The sequence below is a fragment of the Neomonachus schauinslandi genome, chromosome 7 (genome assembly GCF_002201575.2).
Source record: "Neomonachus schauinslandi chromosome 7, ASM220157v2, whole genome shotgun sequence".
Taxonomy (NCBI): Eukaryota; Metazoa; Chordata; class Mammalia; order Carnivora; family Phocidae; genus Neomonachus; species Neomonachus schauinslandi.
In genome coordinates this window covers 90,908,652-90,923,749 of record NC_058409.1, presented here as the reverse complement: position 1 = coordinate 90,923,749, position 15,098 = coordinate 90,908,652, and positions in this window count along the sequence as shown.

Here is a 15,098-nt window from a genome sequence, read left to right as displayed (position 1 = left end):
CACACACACACACACACACACACACACACACACACACACACACACACTAGCTCTGGGGCCGGCTGCTCACTTCCTCAAGTGGGAATGATTACCCTTCAGCAGCAAGCAACCTATAGAGCACCGGCTGGGGACAGCGAGCTTTGCACGCAGTGTGGTTTACGATGACCCACACAACATTTCGGCAGGGTTTGGATGCCCCACACCACTTTGCAGTTGGAAAAATGAAGGCTCAGAGAAGTCCAGAAATTAGTTCTGGGTCGCGCGGCTGCAGCGGACCTGCGCTCTCGTTCTGCGCCCCCCCGCCCAAACCAAGCGCTCTCTTTCTAATACTTGGGAGGAAAGGGGGACTTGGCCTAGTGAGGGCTGGGGCGGCGGCCTAGGGTGCACCTGCAGGCACCCCGACCCGAGGCTCGGGGTTATCAGTGGAGCCGAAGGACCTTTCCACCCCGGTTGGGCGCTGGACTCCGCGCGTTCCAAGGCCGCCAGCGCCTCTCGCCTCCCAGGCTTGCGCACGTTTGCCCTCGGAGCAGGAGCGGGGAGACTTAGCCGCGGCCACTCCCAGCTCGGCGGTGAGACTCCCGAGGCCCCGCAGCGCTCCTGGGCTGGGCGACCTTCTCCTGCCTGCCGCGCTTCTCGAAAACCTGCGGCCGAAGGACGCGCGCGGCCTTGTCCAGGTCGGGCCGCCCGCCGGCTGCGCCTTTTCGGCGGCCGAGGCCGGTGCCGCAGAAGGCGGTGCGCGTCTGTTAGGCGGCGGTCTGGCTAGGCGCTGCGGCTTAGGGGCCTCAGAATATGGCCTCCCACCTCCCGCCGAGACCGCCAGGCCCAGGGTACGGCCTAGGCTGCGGCAGCGCTGAAGGTTCCTAGGAACCTTCGCCAAAATCTCACCCTCGGCCTCAGCGCAACTGAAACACAGGGCGGCGGCGTGGTGCAGCCGCCTGCATTCTGGAGTAGTGAAGGGTTCTCGACCCTCAAGGCGGGTTTCCTAATGGGAAAGCCGCCGGTAGCCGCGAGGCCCCACATTTGCAAGCATCCTGTCTGTTTTGAGCATCTTCTCTTAGCGACGCCCAGACCCAGTCGCACTTTCTTGTGGTTCAGAAACTCGCAAAATCCTCACGGACTTGCCACAGTGATCGGTGCCTTCCCTCTTACCACCCAGCCGCCGGTTGGACGAAGTTCTCCGCTCAGCTCCGTCACTCTCTTTCTGTATGGCCCTGAGCGAGTGGCTCTGACTCTCTGCGCTTTGGTTTCCGCATCTGTAAAATGAGGGCTATATAGTCACTAAGGAGTCTTCCAGGGAAAATAAAAACCCATGGCTTATAGTACAGCTGATTACCAGCTTATTATGAGAATAAAAGCATTTTAAAAATATATTTATGGATAAGAAATCTAATTAAACGCCTACTAAGAATGTAGGTGTTTTAATCAGAGGTGTTGCTCTTAGAGAGGAAAGGGCAGGAATAGGGCAGTGTCCCCCAACTGCGGACATTCTGCCTGTCATCACTAAAGGTGGAGTCGTTGGCTGAGAAGTCATCCCGGAATTTGGGCCTGGCTCGATCGCTTAGACGTGTCAGTATCCTGGTGTTACCTTGAGATCAGTGGCCATATCTGACTCTCGCTTCAGCTTAAATGATCAGATAAAGTTGTTCTTCTTAAGTGTCAGACTGGCTGCCAATTAATAAGTTAGTTATTAAACCCCTCTCCCAGTTGGTGTGGGGAGGAGGTGGGGTGGAAGAAGAAAAAATACATTTGAACAGAATATTTGATCGGAGGTTTTCCCACCTTCCAACATCCCAGTGATCACCCAGAACAGTCCTGTGTTCCCATTCTACAAAGAAGGGAATTGGGGAGCAGAAAAAGCAGGAGACTCGCCCAGGCTCACCTTGCGCCCCCGGAACTCGGCTCTGGACGCAAAGCTCCTGACTGCCTGCCCAGCCGGCCACAGATCCCACAGATTGCAGCCTGTTAACGCTCCACCGGCTACCGGGTCATTAGAGAGATTTGTGCTGACCCAGACTCCCCCGATGTTAGAGAAGCCAGCCCCCCACGCTGGCCCGCTACCTGCAATGTATTGTCTTCACTATCAAGCCTTATTGATCGATGGATTTATCCGGGACGCGCTGAAACTCTGGAAGGCCTGGAACCTGGGGGCGCACCCTTTGCTTCCTTCATCCCCCGCCCAGGAAAAATTCACTCCTTCCTCCTGCCGGCAGAGATGCGGCCAGCAGGAAAATGCGGAACGCTCCAGGAAAAGACACAACCCTCTGGCGAAGGTCTGCCCTCACGGGGCGAACAGACAAGACCCGCTGAGCCCCAGGGGCTGTAGAGCGCGGGGTGGGCTCAGAGGGGCACCCTTGAATATCCACTATGCTAAGCAGCGCGCATTCGCACCTGCTGTCTGGGGCGCCACAGCTGGTACACTTTTGTTCCTAGGAAGTAATGGGACTAAGGAGGAGGGGGTGGGGGAGAGCCGAGAGGACACCCGACTCCGGGAAGACGGGCAGACACAGGGAGAGGGCCCTGGGAGGGGTCCTCTTTATTAATGACTCTAGCTGCAAGTCGGTTTGTTGCAGGGGGTGGGTGGGCACAGTCTGAGCAGGGATGGGGTCCTACACCCACCCAGTCCCCAGCTCCTGGAGACCCCTCCGAGGCGCAGCCACCTGTACTCTCCCATGGTGGCCAGGCTGAGAGGGCCCGGCAGCTACCATCTGATGGGAACACCTGGAGGAATCCTCATAAGGACCCTAGGAGATAGGTACTACTGTAATCCCCATTTTACAGATGAGGAAACTGAGACTGTGCAGAGTGTGACACAACATTCCCAAGTCCTCTGATGCCAGGACTTTAACCCATGTGGACTGAGTCTGGCTCATTGGCTTTTACCCAAGAAGGTCCCTCAAACCTCCTTGTTATTAAAGCCAATGTCTTCAAGACTGTCAGAGGGAATTCTGGCTGGCTTGAAAACTATCATCCCCGAACAACTTCAGATACAAACCAGAATATCCTGGGTTGTATTTGCAAGAGTACTGTAAACTGTTATTTCTCTGTGGAGCCCCTTAAAGGTGGCTGGAAGGCACTGGGTCTTCCACTTTCCCTAAGGGATTCAGAGGTCCTCCATGGACCTGTCCCCAAGGCCAGGCTAACCAACAGGGTCTAATGAGCCTCCCCCGGGTGCTGACAAGCCATGGTGTACCCCTCAGCTGCTGGACCCTGAGGACTTCCGGCCGAGGAAGGGAGGTGGCACTGGTACGTGGTTTGCCTCCCGTACCAAGATGCCCACAGCATGTTTGCAGCTTTCATTGGCCTGGGTTAAAATCCCAGTTTTACCGCTCACCAACTGTGTGGCCTTGGATGAGTCACCTTGCCTCTCTGAGCTTCAGTGTCCTCGTCTGTACTTTGTAAGGATAGATCTTCCTCACAAGGTTGTTTGAGGATTAAATGACACAATCCATTGAGCATTTCACCACCAGGAGCCTGATGCACAAGAAGCACTGAGGTACATTTACTATACTTATTTTCAGTGGTAGATGAATTTTCACAAGATAAATTGTTCTTGTTCTCCTCCTAGAGAGAAGAAAGCAAACTCGGAGAAGATGAGTTGCTTGCTCAGGGTCAGACGTTAAGTGATGGAGCTAGAATTCAAACCCAGTTATGTCAGAGTTTAGAGCCCTGACTCACTCAGTCTGTGTAATATCTCCCCCTTAGAGAATCTTCTAGACTGTTGAAAATCTAGATTATCCTAAGTAAGAGTAACCAGGTTCCCTGCTGCCTTCTGGGGCTTCTGTTTACTTGGGTCGCTGATGATTGGCACAATGCAACAGCCCAGTACGTGCCCAGTACATGTTTATTAAATAATAACAGTAAGTAGCATTTCCAGAACATCTGTGGGCCAGGCAGTGGACTAAGCCTTTTACTCAAGTGATCTCATTTAACTCTTAAAACAGACCTAGAAAGTAGATCCCATTTTGATGATGAGAAATTTGAGTCGGGGGATGTTAAATAACTTACCGACATCCAAGAGGGTGTAGATTGGAATCCAGATGTTTGGACTCCACAGCAGCGAGAAACCCAATCTGTGCCGAGTGCCTACCAAGTGCTAAGCATCATCCTCGGGACATCACTTCTATTTTCTCACACAATCCTCACAATCATCTTTTAAAACAGTTTCGAAACCCCATTTTACAGATGAGAAAACTAAGGCTGGATAACTTTTAAGTGTGTTTGTCCAAGGTCACATAGCTGTCCGACTACAGCGGTTCTCTATTTACTGGCCCAGGATGCTCCACTCTGTCTCAAAGTTGAGGTCTTCAACCAAAGTTGGATTGCTCTATGGAGATGGGGGCAGCCATGGCTATGGGAGGTGTAGTTCTCACACGAAATATGAGAAGCCTCGTGGCTTTTCCCACAAGGAGGCCAGGCAAACTTGCTATTTCCCGACTCTCTCTGAGGGGGGGGATGTCAGTGATATACTGTGAGCAGACAGTGATGAAGTGTCTGGAGGTAAGATGAACATAAATAGATAAACCAGGGTTGGGGTGGACAAAAGGCCTGCAGGCCTGCTCTTGGCCTGCAAGTACACAGCCAAGAGCCTTGCTGGGAACTGTCCTCATTGCCTTCAGCTTCTCCTCTCTCCTCTCCTTGCCTCCTTCCCCGCTGCGCTATTGGAGTCCATCCCCCACTCCCACCTTCAGAAGGAGCTGCTTTAGATGAAGACCCCAGGCCCTTCATACCTTCATGTTCAAAAGCAGGGCAGGGAGCATCTATGTTACTCAATTGCATCTAAGACTTAAAGATCAAGTAAGGCGGATTGTTTTGTTTTTCCTCAAATTCATCAGGTAAAAAGCAAAAGACCTTGAGCCTGGAGTTACTAAATCCTGAAGGTCAAGGTCTGGGCTGACATCTTAGATTTGTTTCTTCCACACACGCCAGGTTTAGCCAATCTTGCCACACACTGTACCAGACAAGCTTCTCCTGGGCTCCATAATACTCAGCACATTGGGCACTTAGTAGGTGGTTCAGTGAGTCCTGGCGACCGTCCTCCCCACAGCTTGAGCTGAGGGGCAGCCAGCAGCCCCGCCCCGTCGGGCTGTGCTTGGTAAGCAGAGGTCAGAGTCTGAGGCTTCTCTGCAGGAAGGGCACCATAAAGAGAAAGTTGAACCTACACTGTATATAGTTTAAAAATGATTTGTCAATGGTGACAATTTACAAAAATATATTTCTGTTGTGGCATCTCCCAATCGCTGGGATTTATGGCTTCATCTCTTGGATTTGAAAGCACACCCGCATGCTTTGGCAAATGGGAAAATGTATGAACAATTTGTTGGCTTTTTTTTTTTTTATCAAGTTTCCCCAAATATGTAAACTCTGAGAGCGCCTTATTCTTTTTAAATGATCATTCATTTGTCTCCAGACTCCATCTTTTGGCACAATTTATTACTCTCTATTTCAAAAAACTTAAATGCATTTTGCATATTAGCACGTAACTCTTGTTCCTGTCTCCTCAGTTGTGGAAAGGGCTGGATTGCTTTTATAAAGAAAAAAATGGCTAATAAAATTGGCCTCAGCACCATTGCTCTGCAATTCTTATGAACAGTAAAGTGGTACTTACCGTCATTGATGTTAAAAGCTATTTCTAAATTATGGTGCCATTTATTATCTCTAGTGTCCAAAGTAAGTTTAAATGATGCTTATAATTCATGTTTTACCAAATTTCCTTTTCCCCCCGAGGATACCTCTGATTAACTTATGCACATTAAAGCGCTTTTTAAATTCTTCTTTTATTGCCATTATGCTCTGAAAATCTCAGCGATTCTCAAAAATGGGTAATAAACTTGAGATAAAATGCTACAGTTTTAGATCAATGCTGACATATCACTGTGGTGATTTCTACAGAGCTAAAGTGATAATGCTTCATATTTACGGAATATATACTAGGTTATTACTACAGTATTACCATTTTGTTCTAAGATGAAATGAGTAATTTACCAATTTATTAAACTGTTACATTTAAGTATTGCTTAGGACATTACCACCCCAATCTGTTTACTTAGCTTGAAGAGTTACCATTAAGATACCCTGTTTATTTAGGTAAAATTTGTAATCATCATGCCTTCCATTAACCAACTTATTTTTCTGCAAGGCTAATTGTCTGGAAATGAGTTTCTTCTTATTTACTGTGCTACATTCTGCTTAGCTGGCTAAAAACGTCACCCCAGCAAGAAGTGCTAGGGAAATTAATAATACATACAGAGAACAGTTTTAATTAGTATAATACCAAATGTTAATAAAAGATTTATGACGCCGTTAAAAAGTTCTAACAGAAGAGATCTTAACAGCTTCGGGCTCAATTTGTCAGGAGAGGACGACCCTCTTGTGGGAGGCCAGATTTGGGAGATTCTCAGAAGCTGCTGGAGCTCCCAGGAGCGCTGGCTGGAGGTGAGAGGCTCTGCCTTTAGAAGGGGTTTGCGGGGAGCTGAATAGAATGGGTGCTGAATGCCAATTCTAACTTGAAAGACACCAAGTTTTGTGCAAAGTAGGAGAGGAATACAGGCCAGCCTGGGGCCCTTCAGAGACATTTCCTGGGGCACCGTTGTCTTTAGGGAGTTGGGAATAGGCCTGTGAGAGACTCGGATGTTGGTAGCTCACAAGCTAGGGGAGAAACAGACGTGGAACTAGGAAAAGGACGAGCGATATTCACTGAGTAGTGTGTGCCATTTGCTTACATACATCTAATGCTTACAGCAGACAGCTAGCATTTTCCTCATTTTTGGGGTCAGGATGTAAAGCCCTTGGAAGGATAAGGCCCTCACCTGAGGTTATGCAGCTAGGGAGTAGAGCAGAATTTGAACCCAGGTCACCGGAAACCTCACAGCACTGACTCCTGCCAGGCAATACCAATGTGAGAGGCGAGCAACCCCATTATTCCTCTGCACCTTTGTGCACATGATGTCCATCAGATGGGCATCCAGACAAGCAACAGGATGCTTCCATTTTCATCTGGGTGAGCTGGTGCGTGCTCATCCTTCCTCTGTCCTGTTGCTCCAAAGGAGCAGAGCTCTTTCTTTCTGTGCTCATCTTCCCTACTGTGACATGAAGGCAGGAGCCATTTCTTACCTTCTTTAGATCCTTGGAGCTTGGTACAGAATAAGCTTTTTAAAAAGATTTAAGGTACCAGGGGGAAAATGAAGTGAAAAGGAGAGACGTATACAACTTCTGTTCATAGCGCTCAGGAGAAATAGTGACCCGCGAGAGAGATATTCTGTTGGACTGTAGGACATCGTGCATCCCCCTCCCCGCCCCCAAGCCCACACAACCCTAACTGAAGTTTAAGAGGCTGTTTTCAGTACCCACTTTTCCAGCCCCCAAGAGCCAGGTCTAGGAGTGGCAAGAATCCTTTGTAGTGTGAGCTGGTTCTTTCCTAGCACGCATAATAAAAACTTGACCAAGCCAGCTACTTTCCTAACACTCTCCAATTTGAGAAACTCCATATGATGAGGTTCTTGTAGGCCACTGATTCTTTTATCTTACTCTTGGTTAAAAGAGAAAAACAAAAAACAAAACCAACAATAGTTCTTGGACAGAAGTTCTCCAGGATATGCAGCAATCAATACAGCCTGGGCTCCTTCAAGAAAAGGAAACAAAAGGGGCACCTGGGTGGCTCAGTCTGTTAAGCGTCTGCCTTCTGCTCAGGTCATGATCTCAGGGTCCTGTGATGGAGCCCCGCATCGGGTTCCCTGCTCAGCAGGGAGCCTGCTTCTCTCTCTCCCCTGCTTATGCTTTCTCTCTCTCTCTCAAATAAATAAATAAATAAATAAATAAATAAATAAATAAATAAAATAAAATCTTTAAAAAGAGAGGGAGAGAGAAACAATATCTGGGACCAGCACCAATATCTGAGGCTCACCTGAATCCCTTGCTCTTCCCAGCTGTTCTCTCTGAGAAGGGATTTTGGTCGTTCAGTGGATGAATGCATGAACAAATTATGGTCTATACACACAATGGAATGTTATCCAGCCATCAAAAGGAAGGAAGTACCCATACATCCTACAACCGAGACGAACCTCCAAAACATTATGCTAAGTGAAAGAAGTCAGGCACAAAACGTCACATATTGTATGATTCCATTTACACGAAATGTCCAGAAAAGGTAAGTCCCTAGAGACAGAAGAGGGACTGGTGGTTGCCAGGGACAGGGGAAGGGAGGAATTGTGAGTGATTACTTAATGGGTTAGGAGTGTTTTTTCTGGGGTGATGAAAAGTTCCAGAACTAGAGCGAGGTGGTGGTTGTACACCATTGTGAATACGCTAAATGCCACACTGAATTGTACAGATTAAAACAGTTAACTATATGTTATGTGAATTTCACCTTCTTTTTTTAAAAAGGCACTTAAGGAATACTAGTATAAGTGTCCAAAGCTCCATATACCTGTGTGTTTGGCACAGCAGTGGCCGCGAGAAGGAAAGCTAGAATAATCATATGTCCATCATTTAGAGACTGGTCACATAAAATAACATCATTCATACTATGGAATGAAAGACAACCATAAAAAGAATGGGAGAAATTGATAGCCACTAGCATGGAAAGATGTCCGAATGCACTATTAAGTAAAACAATTGAGTTGCAAAATCATATGTCTGTGATATCTCAGTAAAAAACCTTACCTGCTGGTGTGCCTTGTATCCGCTTAGGAGGAAAGTCTGAGAGGATCTGCTCAGGTTCCTGCTGAGGAAAGAATGCCAGAGTGGGAGGAGGCTTTCATTTCTCACAGTATTGCATGGTCATTTGCAAAACTTAAAGATTTTTGGAAGATAAATGTTTTGAATTAAGTCAAAAGCTACAATAATGTCTAAGAAGTAGAAGAGTAGTGAAGGTAAGAGAAAATGACCTGCAGTCCTGCCACCTAAACCTTTTTTTTAGTTTATATGGCTCAAAGTTTTTTTATTTTTTTTTTTAACACATAAGACACCAAGATTTGAAAAAACAAAAAATGATGAAACGCGGGAAAAGTAAGACATCAAAAGATGACACTGGAGGCTAAGCAGGGCCCGACTGGGCCTGTGTTTCTTCTGAAGCCCGGCACCGTGCCTTGAAAATGATAGGAACTCACTAATGTCTCAACTCCCCAATTTTTTAAAGACTTAAAGACGTACTCCATTTTCTGTCAGAAACCAGCACGGACACATTGAATGTAAAATGTTTATAAGACAAAATGGTTGTTACATGTGCAAAGTGTGAGGACACTTTTTAACTAAGCAACTCTGGAGGATGAATGCCCAGGGAAAACCTTCTTATCTCAATATTGGAATGTTTCAGAAGGTATTGTTACCCTAAATGACTTGGGTAATTATCTCCAATCTTTCACTTTGTTTTGACTAGCTCTGCAGACTGATTTGAGTTCAGAGGGATATCAGTTACTTCAACGAAATAATCTTTGAAATTCCTTCTGCAGCTCATGATTTTTTTGTTTTGTTTTGTTTTTCAGTGGCTTTTCTTAAACAGCCAACATCTTAATTTCTGCTGTTTTATCCCTTTTCAAAAGATAGTGGTCTTAGACTCTGGAGAATGGAATGGACCTCAGTGGGTCCATTTTGTGTGTGTGTGTGTGTGTGTGTGTGTGCATGTTGTGTGGTGCCATATGCATGTACCATGACAGCCCCCATGTCAAATTTTCGAGGCGAAAGACAGAGCTAATTTTTCTCTCTTATTTTCAGTGTATTATTTTCTGTGGGCTCTAAATAATTGATAAGGAGGTCCCTTTCCATAATTAAAATGGATGTCCCTACACGTCAACACCAATAGCTTTTCCAGTAATGAGTGAATTTAGATACATGTTAGGTCTGGATGGGTTGCTGTGCAGAGTGTGCAGAGTGGGGAGTGGGGGCTGGTAGGAGACACAGGGCTGGTTGCAATGCAGATGACAAAAGAGCAGAAAGGACAGGAGCCTGGGAGATTACCTGGAGAAAATTCCCTGCCTAGCCCCAAGGTCACCTTGAACAAGTAGGTGAGCCAGGCATAGAAAGGCAGTGTTAGGGCAGGAAGTTTGAAAACATACTTGGTGCCATTTGGAATCTGTTCAGTTTCTTTTGTCTTTCTTTCAACCCCTAATGCCCTCCCAGTGTTTTACCTTCTTACTAACATCTCCCAGTTGCCCCTTTCCTTGATCAAAACCTGCTGCTGAAATTTTCCCTGGCAAGGCAGTGTGTGTGTGTGTGTTGGGGGGGGGTGTCAGGAGAACCTTCTAGGTGTAGTTACCATCTTACAAACATCAAAGTCAGTTCATTCACCTTTGGGTTCGACCGACACTTCCTCCTCCCCCACCAGGGGCCCTATGCGGCTCCCAGTGCTGGAGACTTTACAAGAAAAGCCTCCCTGTCCTGGAGGAACTCACACAGAGGGTAGGCAGACAGATGAGGCTGGGGGGGAGCAGGTTAGGTGCGAGGACTGGGCGCAGTGGGACACAGAGGGACATAGAGGATAGACGGTCTGTGACCGTGCAGGTGGGGCTGACCCAGTGGAAAAGCTGCCCCCCAGACAGGAAGTGGGCAGGGTGGCCGGACAGCGTGTGGAAGGGGGAAGAAGATGGCAGACAGCTGGGTGGGCGAGGGTCCATTCATGGAAGTTGAATTCCTTGTCTAGGAGCTGGAACATCAATCTGTGTGTGTCGCTGAGGCGTGGAAAGACTTTATGCAAGGGTGTGTGTGTGGTGGGAGGAGGGCTGTTGAACTTTAGGGAAGTCCCTGGTGGCCCAGGGAGGTGGGTCTGGGGGTGAGACTAGAAGCAGGACCAAAGGTTCAAGCTGTGAAAGAGGGGCTCCCAGAAGGGGGAGGTAGGATGGCACTGCTCCCGAGACCTCCTCCCAAGTGAGAAAGAGAGAGGAGAGGTGCGGCAGGCCTGAGTGACAGAGACCAGGCGACTGAAGAGGACGGTTTACAGTCCAGACCTCCCTGAAGGCTCCAGTCACAGTCTGACAGGGAGGCGGGGCTGGGAAAGAGATGGGGCAGGTTCCAGCCCCAGCACCCCGGCCGCGAAGCTCTGTGACCTGGGACAAGTGACTTCGCCTCTCTGAAGCACAGGGTCCTTCCCTGTGATTTGGGCATAACCATACCTGCTTTGCTGCTCTCCGCCCACCACATCCTCGCTGCTGGATGCAAAGCAGGGCCGATTATTTTCTGGAGGCGGAATAGGCCGTTCTGCAAATGCACTTACAGAGGAGCCCACCCACCGGCTTCTAAGTACAAGAGCTGAGGGTGGGCTGGGTCCGTGGGGTGTTCACCACCAAGCTCTCCTGAACAAGAACTTTGAACAAGTAAAGAGAAAGCCAGTCTGGATACACTCATTTCCAAGCAGACTCTTGTCAGGCAAAAAAAAAAAAAAAAAAAGGCGGCAGAGTGTCCATGTCCATTCTGGCAGAAATACCCGAGACCACAGATGCATTTGCCCGCCTGCCCCCGCTGTTCTCTCTGTCTGTCTCCCTCTGGCCTCCTTCAGACGGTCTTGGCTTTGATACCGCCAGCTGACTCTGGAGAGACGACAGGCAACTCAGAGCGGAGGGCCATCGGGGAAGGAGCCTGTAGATAACTCTGGGAAAGGGGGCCCATTCTTGGATGGTACCAAGCTCTCAGCTCCGAGAACAAACAGGGCTGATGCTGATCCAAACTTTGAAAAGGCTTTTTACAAAGCAGCCTTGCTGACACGTTAAAGATGTGTAGCCATTTATTTGACTCGTTTAAAATATGCTTAATGCTCCAAGGTCCCTAGGAAGATTTTTCCAATGGAAACAAACAAAAAGATCACTATTTAAAGAGAATTTCGGCATCCAATTCTTCCTTTAAGGAAAAAGACTAAGAATTTCTTCCCTTGGCCAAAAGTGGGCCTTTGGGGGAACCGCAAGAGCTGTGGCGGATGACACACTTCTCCTGAATGAGCCCACAGGTACCACGGAGGGGATGGAAAGGCTGTTATTAAGGGTGGATTAGTCATGGAGAGGTCAGCTGACTAGCTCTCAGAAATAGGAGCATTGAGTTAGTGGGCGACTACAAGCGTTTTGTCTCAACAGAGAAATTGTTAGAAGGGGGAAAATCCTCATGGCTGCACCTGCCAACTTGTGTGTAATATATGGCCTACTTGCAAAATATTGCACAAGAAATCTGGCAAAGACCCCAGGCTGTTCCTTCCTTCCTTGCTCCTGTGTATAGCCACCTGCCCCATGCTCCCCCCCCCCGGCCCCCGCCCACCCATCCACCACCCTCAGCCGGCAGCAAGCAAACCCCGAGTCTTCCATTCATAAAGCAGCTCAGACTGTGTGTGCCATAAATTTAGCTTCAAGAGCAAACCAAGCAAGAGGATGCTCACCCTAGTGACCATGACACTGCACCTCTGTCCTTTGTATCACTGCTGATGTGAATGCTACCACCCGTGTGAGCTTACTGGTTCATGCGGTGGCTGACTCTGAAGTGACTGCAATTGTGCGCACAGGGAGGTGAGTATGGAGGGGACTGGATGTGGGCACGGGGACACCAACAGCTTGGCTGTGTCATCCTTCTTTTCTTTTTTTAATTTTTTAAATTCTTTTTTTTTAAGATTTTATTTATTTATTTGACAGAGAGAGAGACAGAGAGGGAGGGAACACAAGCAGGGGGAGTGGGAGAGGGAGAAGCAGGCTTCCCGCTGAGCAGGGAGCCCGATGCAAGGCTAGATCCCAGGATCCTGGGACCATGACCTGAGCCGAAGGCAGATGCTTAACGACTGAGCCACCCAGGCGCCCAAGTGTCATCCTTCTCCTTGGGGTCCACACCTGTGCCTCTCACCCTGCGGGCTCTTTCCCTGGCCATGGGAGCATGTGTCCTGTTGCCCTCCAAACAGGAGCTATTGCTTATAGCCCCCAACCAATAATGGGCAGGGCGCTGATGGATTAGTACTCCAGCTGCCTGGCCCTGGGTTGCGAGGCATTTTCTCCTGTCTCCTAGAGGCCCCCAGTGACGCTGACCTCCGGCTGCCACAGTGGGAACTAGCAGGCAGACACACCTTTTGTCGTCTGACTTCCCTTCCTGTCTCATCTCCCTATTCTCTTGCCGCTGTCTCCTGGGATCACCGTCAAATAATTACTTGTACCCCTATTCTTGTCTCTCAGTCTGCTTTTGGGGGAACCTGAACAGAGCAACATGGGGTTCCCTACACACAACCCTCTGAAACTGCTCTCTGACCAGAGCAAGCTCATATGGTTTAAGTAGTAATTGTGAGCATGTAAGCTCTTTCCTGAGGTGTCTGATCTGATGTCCGTGAAGCTACAGGCTGTGGGCAAGAGCAGTTTGATAGGTCCTTTTCCATATATGTTTTCCTCCCCTGATGGACAGCTCAGGCTTGTCATTTGTAATGATTACTTGGCATCCCATTGTTCTCTTTCTCCCTGTAGGCAGAGCCAGGGCCATGGGCTGGCAACCTGTCAGGGGCCCCACGCTTGCAAGAGTCCTGCACTTGGTTTTGGTGCTTGACTGTTGCCATCTTGGAATACTTAATTTTTCAGCAAGAGGTTCCTTATTTTCACTGTGTGGTGGGCCCACACATGGTAGAGCTGGTCCTGTCTGCATAATTTAGATGATCCTGACTGTTGAGCATTCCCCCACCTAATTTTCTTCCTCTTTAAATAGGCCAGTGCCAACAATCAAGGAAGACAATATTATCCAATTGGCCGAGACCAAAAGCGACGCTCTACTATGTTGGCAAGAGTAGGGGAGACAGGCGTTCTCATACACTGCTGGCAGGAGTGTTAATCGGCCAGCCTTTTTGACAATTTGACAATATCGTTACTAATTTAAAATGCCCATTCCTTTAATTGATTGATTCCACAAAGAGGTCTTTATCCAATAGATACACTTCTATGTTTCAAAGAAGTAAGTGTGAGGTAATTCAATCCCAGCACCATTTAAAAAAGCAGTTGATTGTAAATAATCTAAATAAATATCAATAGGGAATGGATTCAATAACATAGGGAATAATGACATCATTGAATACTATGCAACCATTAAAAGGATGGACTGATAATGTAACCATCTCCAGATACATTGCAGAGTGAAAAAACAAGTCCAGCACGAGGTACATGACAACTTACATTTGTATATAAAATAAAAAAGATGAGAAGGACTAGACATTTTTAACACATGCACAGGCTGACTCTGAAAGGAAGGAAGAGCTAGTTTCAAGACTGCTGTGAAGAGGGGAGCTGGGGAATGGGAGACAAGGAAGGAAGACAACCGACTGTTCACTCCTTGGACTCTTTTTTTGGTGTTTTAATTCTCTTCCTTTTCCCTGTATTTTTGAAATCAATTCCAAACATCTGCTCCTTTACAATGTTAAAAAAAGAAGGGGGGGTTGGGGAGCCAGCAAGAAAGTTAGCTAACAGGATGCGCAGCCAGCCAGGCAACCTTTCTGCTCTGACTTCAAGCTTGTGGCCTGGAGCCACCAGGACTCCAGAAAAGCCCGAAGCTCATTTCTGGATTGCCCTGTCAACTTCCTCCGCTCTCCCTCTGGGACCGCCCCTGTAAGGTCCCAAGCGACAAGTCTTTTGAAATCCAGAGGAAATGAAAACCTTTTCACTGTTCTTGATGAGTTTGTACACTTTTCTCTGCTTTGAAAACAAGTGTGTAAAGTGATTGTGTCTCCTTTTAATTTCCCCCCTTTGGCTGCCAGGAAGCTCACAGACAAATTCTGAGCTCAATTACATGTTAGCCACATGAATGGTAGGTTAAAGGGCGTGATTTTCTACCCCTGTTATATGTTCTTTGATCCTGATTCTCTATTTATATTTGGATTGATTTTATTGTAAATGGGCAAGGATAGTATTTTGGATTTGCAACTGCTCTTTTTTCCTCCCTGTATTTCCTTGTGGCCCTGCTCTCCCCACCCCCTCCCTCATTCAGTCCAGAGCAGAATAAGCCCAGGTGGCATCTGTGCCTGAGGGAAGCGATGTCATAGCAGGATGAGAAAAATCTCTTTTGAGTTTCAAAGCCCAAGCTCTGTGGGACTGTGGGACCGAACAGTGGATTTGAGAAGGGAGATAATGAGTCCACAGAGCCAAGCTGGCTGAAGCTTCTAGGCTGGAGCA